Here is a 12,695-nt window from a genome sequence, read left to right on the forward strand (position 1 = left end):
GGCGGAGGCTGCACAGGCGGTGGCTGCATAGGCACAGGCTGGACAGGTTGCGGCTGTACGGGTGCAGGCTGCACTGGTGCAGGCTGCACAAGTTGTGGCTGCACTGGCGCAGGCTGGACAGGTTGCGGCTGCACGGGTGCAGGCTGCACAGGTGGTGGCTGCACTGGCGCAGGCTGCACAGGTTGTGGCTGCACAGGCGGAGGCTGCACAGGTTGTGGCTGCACGGGCGCAGGCTGCACAGGTTGTGGCTGCACGGGTGCAGGCTGCACAGGTGGCGGCGACATCCGCAGAAGAGGAGATTGCACTGGAGTTGAATGTGAGTGCGGTGAAGAGGGAACAACCCCGGGCTCCCTTGTGGTCTGAAGCATCAACTGTCCCGGCGTCAGATGAGACTCCGTCCACGTTGTAGTAGTAGCCGCGGGTTGGTAATGTCCCCCAACAGACACTGGTTGCCTTGGCTGCAGCTCCAGTGGCCATGACTCAGTGGCTGTTGAAGACATAAATGGATTAGTCAGTTCCCGCACATAGGAATGACTAGGTGGCTCAGTCCATGAGGGCTGTGAAGCTGTAGAAGGCTCGAGAGGAGTTCTCTGTGGTGAATGGATAGTAGCCACTGATGAACGAGCAAAGGGAAAATGTGGCAGGCTACTGCTATACCGCTGGTTAAGGAAAGTTGACCTTGGATACTCTTGGGAAAAACTCAGAGAGCTTGGCGGATAGGGTGTTCTTCTAGCATCTTCCATTACTACCTGGAGCTCTCTCAGCTCAATGCTTAGGCTTCGCCATCTCTCTTCTAGATGGTCTAGTAGTCCAAGGTCTCTGCTTGCAGCTCCAGAAGGTGCAGATGATACATAACTGGTGTTAGCTTCATGGCTTGCACGTGATACTAGTCTTTCAGAAGAAGTCACATTACCAGTGGAGGGAATGAGATTGGGCTGATGTGGATGGCTGAGCACATAGTTCTCTAAGTAGGCAGGGGGATGCCGGCTCCGTATGGGACGAGAATCAGGCAAATGTGCTCCATCCTGGACATCTCTGGAAGGATCCATGACGCAGCAGATGTACTCTCCGGCTCAGAAGGACCAATTTTGTAGGAAATAATTAAATGTGTTGCGGGTCGTACAACTGCTGGTCTAATTCTTCGGTCAGAAAGAATGCAAATCTTCCAGGGAGATGTTATTGACCATTTATTCCACAATCCAAAAGTATCTGACTTGTATGTTGAATTATAATTTGTTAAGTTGTATTGTTTGTCATGTGTTGTATCAAGTTGTGGTTTCTAGAAAATAATAAATACAGAATACAATCAGAATCAGATTGTTACTGTGTAATCAAGAAATGCTAAATATACGTTACTATACTGAAGAGGGTAAATGTTAGTAATAACACCACGAAGTGGCAGTATAAAGTAACACGTGGGAAGCCTAAAATAACGTGACTTACATGGCTAAACATCCACACATTCGCGGCAATTAAACTAATATGTTTTTAGACATTGTACTCTTATTAAACAACAGTTAACAGTAAATGTCACTTACATTTGGTCAGCAACGCACAACAGGACAAAATAAAGTGCTACGTTTTCAAACAATGTGCTGGACTAACAGTAACGTCTCTACACCTTCAGATCGCGCACCAAAAGAAAAGCATGCGTACACACATAACCCTCGTGGACAACGCGAGATGCTCTTAAAGAGACAACGTCCCTTTTTGGGAGGAGCAGGGATTTTGTACACTATTCTATTATATTCTATATAACCTCTTTAATATTTTGAGAAACTGATTTAGGAGTGTTCCTCTTCTGTAAGCTGTAAACATCCAGATTAAAAATAAAATGGCTTGAATATTTCTTTATATCTAATGGATGTAGCCTAGAATATATGAAAGATTCACTTTTTGAAATCAATTACGAGGGGAAATAAACTTTTCCATAATATTCTAATTTTTTGAGACCCACCTGTATAAAGAAATTTTGAATTTCGACATGAAAGTAAACATGACTTGAAAGTCAACACATAGGCTAGACACTCAAATTGTCAGAAATTCAAATATCATTCCAACTGACTGTAAATCTCATGGCAAAAATGCTTGCGCTTTCAGTTGTTTGTGATTAGCTTGATAGATGCGGAGTAGGCTTACAATAACGCCGCCATTCTGCTGGAAGACATGCTAGTTGGTGAATTTAATCCCTTTATGATTAACTTTTCCATACATTTTTAAATGTTTCAATAGGCTATAGCCTACTTAAAAACTAGACTACTCCCTTGCTTTACAACAACAAATTTAGGTTCAACATTCATGTCAAATAGCAAGAGCTTTTGTGATTTTAAAATGTCAAATTATTGCCATGAAACCATGAAAATAAACCATGAAAATAAACTAAAATGTTGTCCGAAATTAATTAAGAAATTAATTAATTGAAGAAACTGGTCACACAGTGCAAAATCTATTGTAAACCTGGACGATTCTGCTATGCAAAATATGTAACGTCCGGCAGTTTATGTATGTTGGGAACCCATACTTCACATATCTGCAGTAAAACTTTGGTGTACTACTCAACATTTCCGGATTCACAATGGGGCTAAACTCTTGGGTTTTGGGATACAAATGATCAGACAGTCCCTACACATTTGGCAAGGGACATGATGAAACTCATGAATAATTTACTCACAGTTGATCAGGATAGGCCACTTCCTCCCTGAAGAGACCAAAACACATCGTTGCAACCTTACCTAGGCTACCTTTACATCCGCACATGCATGTCACATAGGTGTGCGCAGGTCAACACCGCAGCACAGCTCTTCATAGTGGGTGATTCAGAGAGCGACTTATGCAGCCTAACCGATAAACCTCTGGTAAGTTTGGTCTCATTAGCTACATTTTGTTTTATTGGCCTCGATTTACCTAGCCTACGTAGGTTATGTGATTAAGTAGGCAATTTTAAATTGAGGGATGGGTGTGTCCAGTTTGGCTACACATGAATAGTCAACTGTCACGAGCAGCGGTCTGTTTCCGCGGATTTGATTAATTTCGCCAATTTGGTCTCTGTTCGTAGTTTGTATCATCGATAGAATAGGGCTAGCCTAACTTAGGCTACTCCTAAAATGTCAAGAGTCGCATATCCAAGACTAACTCTTTACGATAACCTGAGTTATTGTGAGACATGGAGATCAGACAGTGGTTGTCGAAAGCTCAGATCACCTGGCATGTTGAGGTAATTTAGGATAGGCCCTATATTAATGTATTGTGCGAGTTAGGCTGACAAGACAAGCTTTTGACATTTCTGCTTTTAAATTAGGTCTGTTTGCATAAACTCGCTATTGAGGCATATGTTGTTGTTCCAAGCCGGTTCAGAATACTGGCAGCGTCAATATTCAAAATGTGACCACCCACTCCCTTATGGTAGTTTGGATTAATTGAATGATCGAAAAAGAAACACTTGTTAAAGTAAGGGACCTAATAACAATGCGAACTGATGAATAGCCTATAATTAATGAAATCACGTTGATGGAAATTAGATGAGCCTAACCTTATCTTAAAATGACATAGTGAATGCACAGACTAGTGTTACTTGGTAATAGTCATGGAAATATACTGCCTAGACACACCCTACATGGTTCAGACTGAGAAAGCAACTCATCTGATAGGGCTTTGGCTGAAATACCTGCCCGACAGGTTGAAACAGGTAGCCTAGCATGAATGAATGAGAGAGGGGGATGTGTCCAAATTCATTCTCGCCCACTCACAAGGTGTAAAAACAACCACAGAGCAGGGGAGTTACAGAAGCAAAAAAAACAAAGCATGTATTATTCTCAATGTCGATACTTCAGTTGAAATTTCAATGTCTGGCTGTAGCCTTACAACATGCAAAAAGAAAAATACAATTTACAGGCACGTCCGTTTATCAGATAGCCTATCAGCTTCTCTGTGGTGTTTGGTGACAGTGTGTGTGGAAGTCAAGTTTGAGGAAGTGAAGGACACTATTGTTATTGCTGATTTACCATTTTTAGATGTTCTCTCATTTCACACCATGGTATAGTGGAGTCGTATTTGCTAGTTGTTGTGATCATGAACATTTTTAAATTGGTCCTGTTCAGCTAAGGGAGAAGCTACAAGAGAACCTATTACAGTAATTGGGCAGTCTTCTTTGTATCACACACAAAAGCTATGTTATAACCTAACGATTTCATTCAAGTCAAAGGTCTAATAACATCAACAATAACAACTTATTAACTAATACAACCCCACAGCACTGTTAAATGCTGAAAATGCCCAGAATTTCCCCAGATTCAACACAAAATATCTCCAAAATGCTAATGAATACTGTCAAACTTACACGGTCAAGTCTTGTCAGACAAAAAACGTCTTTTGCGCTTTAAAGACTATGCGTATGTCAGCTCTAGTAGCATTCCTTACTGATGTCTGTCCATTTCTAAAGGACAAGATCAAATTCAATAACCTAGAGTTCCATGGATTTCTATGAGGCATGATGTTTTCTCCTGGGATTTCCAAATATTTGAATGACTTTTACCTTCTCCTTGATATGTTGCTGATTATCAGTGCAGATGAAGCAAAATTGGCCTAGAGTATCAGTTATTACATGCATCAGTTTAGACAGGGTGCACTTTTTAATGTATGCTTTATTCTTCCTCATCCAAACATACTGCTGTTCTATAAGCATAATCAAAACAGAACACTTAGCCAAAACCATATAAATGAGTGACAACAGGACCTCCAGGATCTTTTTGGACCTCCAGACCAGTGGTTATGTAGAGGATAAAGAATGAATACCCTGAAAGGTGCACCATGTTTAAAGTGAAGCTTGACCATGGCCAAGTGATGCTTTAGGGCCATTTCCCTTCCTCTGGCACTTGACATCAGTAAAATGTGAAGGAGCATATTTGGAAATTCGAGGAGAAAACATCATGCCCTCCATAGATGATTTATTAGTGCCTGCGTACCTGCATTGTTTGTTTTCTCAAACAAAAAAAGTTGTTAATTTGCATGCATGAGTGTTCATTTGCGCTGCGGTGTTGATACTGTAGTGAACAGTAAGCTGAACTGTCATTGGCCGCGTTTCCCAGATTCGATTTTTCTTAAGGACTTAAGAGGGCTCCAAAGAAGGAATCGCTAAGAAGGAGCACTGAGATACGGGTGTTTCCCAGACGGGTTCTTAGGAGAACCTTAAGATCAAGCCAAAGAAGCTTTTATCGAGAGCTGTTCACCACGGTGGTGCTGAAACTGAATCAATCGATGCCAGGCAAATTGATCACCCACCCCTTTATCAGCGCACAAGTCACACACAGCCCCCCGTGTTCCCCCTACAGGAGCAAATTAGGCTACGCATGTATCGTGTGTGCGTGCGTGCGTACGCGTGTGTGTGTTTGTGTTTGTGTTTGTGTTTGTGTGTGTGTTTGCAGGCCTGGGTGGCTTATCGGGAGATTCGGGAGGGTTCCCGGTGGGCCGTTAATGTTTTGGGCCGTGTGAATATCGTGAGCTTAAATATATTGTTTCTGAAGGTAATTTGCTGCACCCTTGCGGCACTTCTGCAGCCTGTGCTGTGTGCTGTGCTGTGCCTGCTCACTGAGCATTTGATCGTTAAGAAGGCTGTTAAGAGTGGGTCAGCTCCATCTTACGTTTCCTTCTTAGTGAAAGATCTTCTTAAGCTAAGAGCGACTCTGGGAAACACGTTCTTCTTTCACAACGTTCTTAAGAGCGCTCCAAAGAAGATCTTAGCGTTGAGAGCTTCTTAATGAATCTGGGAAGCGCGGCCATTGTGTTGCAAGATTGTTCTGACCCATGTTGTGCATGGAGGGGAATGTGTGTGTGTGTGTGTGTGTGTGTGTGTGTGTGTGTGTGTGTGTGTGTGTGTGTGTGTGTGTGTGTGTGTGTGAGAATGTGTGTGTGTGTGTGTGTGTGTGTGTGTGTGTGTGTGTGTGTGTGTGTGTGTGTGTGTGTGTGTGTGAGATAGAGAGAGAGAGAGAAGTAGATTACAGATTCAGCTTTATTGTCATTGTACAGAGTGCAGGTACAAATACAACAAAATGCAGTCTGTGTCTAACCAGAAGTGCAAAAAGCAGAAAAGTGCAATGTAATATACAAAACACAGCCCAGACAAGAAATATAGTGCAGTAGAATACAGTTGGTTTAGAGTAATATGAATTAAATATAGATATGTGCAATGCATTAGCAGTTTCCTTTAAGAGCATGAATAATCATGGCTACGTAATATGAACAAACTATGAATAACATGTACAGATGTGCAATGTTGTAGCAGTAACATAGTAAGTGGATTGGCAGAATATATTATAAGAAAAACAGAATAAATAAGGATATTCAGTATGAACCATATAGACAGATACTGTATGTGCAGTATGTACAGCCATGTGCAGTGTGGTAACAGTGTGCAGTGTGCAACATTATTATTATTAACATAACATCATAAGTGTGCAGGATGAATAGTAGGAAGAGCAGTAGAATTTATAAGTGTAATCATGTATGTGCCTTTGTAAATCAATAAAACACTATGGGGGTATAGGATAGAGCAATTGTGTGTGTGTGTGTGTGTGTGTGTGTGTGTGTGTGTGTGTGTGTGTGTGTGTGTGTGTGTGTGTGTGTGTGTGTGTGTGTGTGTGTGTGTGTGTGTGTGTGTGTGTGTGTGTGTGTGTGTGTGTGTGTGTGTGTGTGTTAATATCACATATTAAATTACAATAACACAATAACAATATTGGGGGAAAAACTCATTTACTGGAGATTATTTTCCAAAATCGTTCAGCCCTAGTTTTAATGCAGGTTTTTTTTAACGCTGCATGGCCATTTTTTATCTGACCAAGCAGCAATGGATGCGGAACTTGACAAAATGCACTGTAAAAAGATGTTCAGTGCTATTGTCCATATGACTTCATCTTAAAACCGTGCAACCGATGTACATGATCAAATCAAGTAAATCCAGTGATTCTTTATTTTCAGTGTAGTATTGATTCATGTAAATGCTACCTGTTTTTATATGCTGATATTTTTGACATTGACTGTACTTAATTTGTTGGCATTTTCTGAAAATGCAACTTAATCTTTTTGCATACTGTACATCGAAATGCACATTATTAAGTTGCCATTACTCTGGTAGACAGTCTGGAGAGTATGTGCAGCTTATCTTTAATGCTCCTCTCCCCTTACTCAGTCGGAAAATGCCATAAACCATTTGCCAAAAACTCTGGCCTTCTACTTTAAATAACAAGAGTTAAAGTAAAGAAAACACTGTTATGGAGGAGTACACCTTGTTGCAACTGTCCCCTGTTGCAGCTGTCCCCGGTGTCCCCTACTGGTATCCTCACATACTGTGCACAGCAACACACACACTTGCTGCGTCTACATGAGAGCTTTAATTCTGAATAAAGCTAACTTAATTCTGAATAAAAATCAATTCCACTTTAAAAAGTCCACGCAAACACTTGACTCCGCATGAAAATGATTATTCTAAATTAAACTTAATTCCGAAGTAAGTGGGTGGTTTATTCCGATTTCAAAGCGGAATTGATTAACAGTTATTATTATGTTTGTGTCCATGGCGTAACGGTAAACCAAGATGGTAAAAAGCCGGTAGCCAGCTGGAGTTTGTTTTCTTCCAGTAGACCTTAATTAGGCTACGTTTGAATACCGCTTGTCCAATCAGAACCCTTCCTGACCCCCAGACGTTGAGCGGAATAAATAAAGCCGAATTAACTTATTTTCCATGTATACTTCAATTCGGAATTATTATTTCCATGTCAACTCGAAGGAGAATATTTTAATTCCGAACTATTTAATTTCAAATAATTAATCTGTTATTAAAAAAAACATCATGTAAACGTGTCAACTGGGCGTGTTTACAGTGCATGCACACTCAAAAACTGAAAATTATCGGGGGGTTTTCATGTAAACAGAATAAACTGATATTCATTATTGGTTTACTGCCAGTTTATGAAAAAGTTGTTTAACACACCTGGTTTCTGTCAATATTCTGATTTCTTTGAGACATATATACACCTTGAACAGTTTATTCTAGTTACCTGATCATTGCCAGTAATTGTTTTATTCGTGTGCATGTAAACGCACACACATCTGTTTTAGCAAGGCAAACTTGGAGGAATCCTGTCATTGTGCATGCAAGCATTGATGCATTCACTTGTCATCATAATTCCCTCTGTTGGATCTTCGAGTGGTTTGCGTTGTGTTTTAGTTCTAATGTCAAATGTCTGAATTGAAGGTGGTCAATAAAGCTTGACGGCTGGATCAGGATCGGCGATTGAATGATGATTTATTATAGACGGTACAATCAATGGATAACAGTACACAGGCTAAGTCTCAGACAGTAAAATTGAACAGAGTCTAACAGTCGTGATTGCTATCAAAAGCGGCAGCAGAGTATCTCTGCAGAAGATACTCAGCCTCAGCGTTTGGCTTCTCGATTCGTCTCAAAGTCAGTTCCTTAGACAAAGTCAGTTATAGCTAAAACATTCTAACATGAATCTTAAACACATGAAGGGATTGATAACGATTGCACAAGACTTGCTCTGACCAGGTGGCAAAATCCGGACACACAGCCTCTGGCTGTTATCTCCCTTGGCCTATTGTTATGACTGATGTTCCTGAGGAAGGCTATGCCTTTGTGGTAAACAGGCCTAAATGTGCACTTAATATCAGAGCTTAGAGTCAGCCTTTCTAGAGACAGAAAGTAATGTACAATGGTATGCATTCACATACATACAGTATATAATATTCTATGGCTAACATATAAACACATCAGAAGTATGTAAGATTATTCTAGAGTTCTACAGTCCTCCCTCTTGATCAATCAAAAATCACAGATTTCTGTATAGATAATAGTCTGATGTGTGATAATAAACATACAAAAAAAATAACAAACACAACATTACTTCCAAAAATTCTGAAGAAAAGAAAAAGAATGCAGGCACCTTGAAAGAAAACGTATAAACTGATTTTGTTACTGATGATTATCTCCCTCAACAATGGAATTCTCTTCTCTGATTGGCTGATGGGGTGGCCATTAAGTAAGGGATAACGGCCGACGAGGTGACCGGTTCGATGGAAATAATGGCCAGGTGGAGGTCTAGAACTCCGGCGACGTGCGAAGCACGGAGACGGAGTTACCTCCGCCGTGCCATTATTTCCATCGAACCGGTCGACCTCGAAGGCCGTTATCCCGCTTATCTCCCGTTTGTATTCATATCCTGTATATTTAGAACATAGTTTTATTCCACCGTTGCGTCCGGAAACATCGCTAAAACTGTCTTGACTGTGGGACTACTTTCCGCCACATATCAACTTTCCACTTGCAGGACAAAACTGCCGTTACTAGTTCTAAATGGATGGTTGCTATGGCCAAAAGCCAGTCGTTAGTTCTAAATGGCTGGTTGCTACGGCCAAAAGCCAGTCGTTAGTTCTATCTCTCCCGTTGTCAAGCGGGCATTTCCCAGGATTCTGATTAACTTTAACTTTGAAAGATCGCTACTTTTATAGCCTACATGGCATCCAACTAGCTACAATCCACCTCCGTCATATGCTACAATGTTACTATGGTTCTGCACGTCTGTATTTCAGCTTGGATGCAACGTGACAGTTCATTTAAACTTCGCAACGAGTTTGGCGAATTAATATTCAAGTGTGATACGGGAACTACTTCGAAAGTAGCAGGTTATACGAAGTTAATGGCCACCCCATTAGCCAATCAGAGAAGAGAATTCCATTGTTGAGGGAGATAACTTCGTATAACCTGCTACCTGTGAAGTAGTTCCCGTATCACACTTGAATATTAATTCGCCAAACTCGTTGCGAAGTTTAAATGAACTGTAACGTTGCATCCAAGCTGAAATACAGACGTGCAGAACCATAGTAACATTGTAGCATATGACGGAGGTGGATTGTAGCTAGTTGGATGCCATGTAGGCTATACAAGTAGCGATCTTTCAAAGTTAAAGTTAATCAGAATCCTGGGATATGGCCGCTTGACAACGGGAGAGATAGAACTAACGACTGGCTTTTGGCCGTAGCAACCAGCCATTTAGAACTAACGACTGGCTTTTGGCCATAGCAACCATCCATTTTAGAACTAGTAACGGCAGTTTTGTCCTGCAAGTAGAAAGTTGATATGTGGCGGAAAGTAGTCCCACAGTCAAGACAGTTTTAGCGATGTTAACGGACGCCACGGTGGAATCAAACTATGTTCTAAATATACAGGTTGTGAATACAAACGGGAGATAAGCGGGATAACGGCCTTCGAGGTCGACCGGTTCGATGGAAATAATAGGCGTGTTTCCACTATCGGAACTATCGGGCCGTTTTTCAGGGACTTCGCCGTGTGCGCGTGTCTCCACCGACCGGGCCGGTCCGAGAGGGCCGTCTTCAGGGCCATTTACAGGAACTAAAGGAGTACCTGATGGAGGGTATGTACTAAAAACGGCCCGGTAGAGTTGCTTTTAGGTCTATGGGCAGTACTAGTGGCTACCTCGCGCAGATTGGTTGTCGCAGTGACATCAGCAGATCACGACAAACAACCTCGAAATTTGAAGTGAGGATTTGCTAGAGGATTTTTTCACAACATGAGAAGCACAAGACGATCTACTTGACTCTACTCGTCAAAAGAACTCTTCTAGTCCTTCCAGTCTCCTAGTCAAAACAGAGCTTTTCGCTGTTGTCCTTGCTTGTGTGATGCCAATAAAACTCACTTTCCAACACGTAATACTTTTACACTTCGCCTAAACTGAGCTAGCTAGCACAGTACATAGAAAGTTAATGGCAAGGGCTAGTGAGGTTTGCTAGCTAGGAAGCTAAGGACTGTGGTTAAACGTGTATGTTGTTACAAACTAACCTCATTGCTTGTGTGTGATACCAATAAGACACTTTCGGACACAATAAACCATTTAATTTAGCCTGTTAACCGACCTGGCAAGCTAACTTTTGCACCGTAGCCTAATGAGTGACGTTCGCTAGCGGTTTCGTACACGCAAGTTAAGCCTACAAGCTGGCTTTACATATTTTTGTAATAACAGAGCGATGTAAACCGCGTGGTAATTACCTTTATGTTGGGATAACTTGTGTTGTGCTCCTACTCACACAAGAGCTGGCAGTAAGTGTGATTGTCTACTAACTAACCAACTAGCTAACAGGCTAATAAACAAACCATGCTAGGCGAGTAACGTCGTGGAAGGGTGTCACGTCACTTGTAGTTGTAGTCCATTTATGAAATGAAACGAGCAATTACGTTTTTTTTTAATTAAGGGGAAATAGGGTCTGATATTTTCACAGTTGGTAGATTATTACAGTATGAAGACTGAAAAATATTTTTGGTGGATAAGATCACTGTTATTGCTTGTGTGTGATTGATACCAATAACACTTTCGGACACAATAAACCATTTAATTACAGTGCATGAAAATGCACTGTACTGTTCTTCCTATTCTTCTTATTATTATTACAGTGCATGAAAATGCACTGTACTGTTCTTCCTATTCTTCTTATTACAGTGCATGAAAATGCACTGTACTGTTCTTCCTATTCTTCTTATTACAGTGCATGAAAATGCACTGTACTGTTCTTCCTAGGCTTTTTATTAAACTTCTTCTTCTAACGCTCGCAATTCAGCTTCAACCGTTTAACGTAGAAACTTCATTCAAACGTTGTTGCGTAGGTCTTGCTTATGCCATGTGTGCTTTGTATTTTTCAACTTTGTAACTTTTATACTTTTTGAACTATTAAATAAAAACTATTAACAATTTCCCCATAGACTTAACATTGCTCATTATGACATCACGGCAGCAATTAGAATGTTACCCCAGCTGGTCAGCCACCTGGGCACCAACTGTCAGTTTCTCTCAGGCTCCTCTCTGAAGACTACATATTCTGTTCCCCTGTATCCTCTGCGCACAACAGTATCAAAATAAGTCCTCCTAATTCCATTCAACTTTATATCCATTCATCTTCTTCAAACCATTCACTCATCCACCCATTCTAAACAGTCTGCCTATCAACATCAATTAGACGCTCTACATTCAACTTTTAAACAATCTACTCTGTCTCAGGCTGGCTCTCTTAAGACTAGCCAGTTAAATTGATTACACCTGTATCTGTATCCACTACTCTCAGTAGAGAGCTGTGTCTCTCCATTCTACAAGAATATAAGGCACATTCCATCCAACATTCTATCCATTCATCTTCTTCAGACCATTCACTCATCCACCCATTAAACTGTCTATCAACATCTATTAAACAATCTGTCTATCAACATCCATTAAACTCTCTGTCTATCAACATTAATTAGACTATCTACATTCAACTTTTAAATTGTTTACTCTGTCTCAGGCTTTAAGAGTAGGCTACTCTGGCTCTCTTAAGACTAGCCAGTTAAATTGATTACACCTGTGTCAACTACTCTCAGAGAGCTGTATCAGTGTCTCTCTTAACAAGAATATAAGGCACATTCCATCCAACCTTCTATCCATTCATCTTCTTCAGACCATTCACTCATCCACCCATTAAACTGTCAATCAATATCTATTAAACAATCTGCCTATCAACATCCATAAACATTCTGTCTATCAACATTAATTAGACTATCTACATACAACTTTTAAAGTATTCACTGTGGGTCCCTCTCAAGCAGCGTTTATATGTCCTCCCTCGCTCCTCGATCCTCAATG

At 40.9% G+C, this 12,695-nt stretch overlaps 1 protein-coding gene across 2 annotated transcripts in view; it reads left to right on the forward strand.

The window, feature by feature from the left end:
• Nucleotides 1-2,748: 2,748 nt before the first annotated feature.
• LOC134095540 (anoctamin-1-like) overlaps nucleotides 2,749-12,695 on the forward strand; it is a 60,450-nt gene continuing 50,503 nt past the window's right edge. Inside the window, exon 1 of one of the 2 annotated variants that reach the window (XM_062549143.1) lies at nucleotides 2,749-2,855. The gene's annotated coding sequence lies outside the window, so the exon portion shown is untranslated. Of the gene's footprint in view, nucleotides 2,856-5,500; nucleotides 5,520-12,695 lie in introns of those variants that run through there. The other variant, XM_062549144.1, reaches the window with a different exon arrangement.

This window comes from Sardina pilchardus, chromosome 11 (genome assembly GCF_963854185.1).
Source record: "Sardina pilchardus chromosome 11, fSarPil1.1, whole genome shotgun sequence".
Classification (NCBI taxonomy): domain Eukaryota; kingdom Metazoa; phylum Chordata; class Actinopteri; order Clupeiformes; family Clupeidae; genus Sardina; species Sardina pilchardus.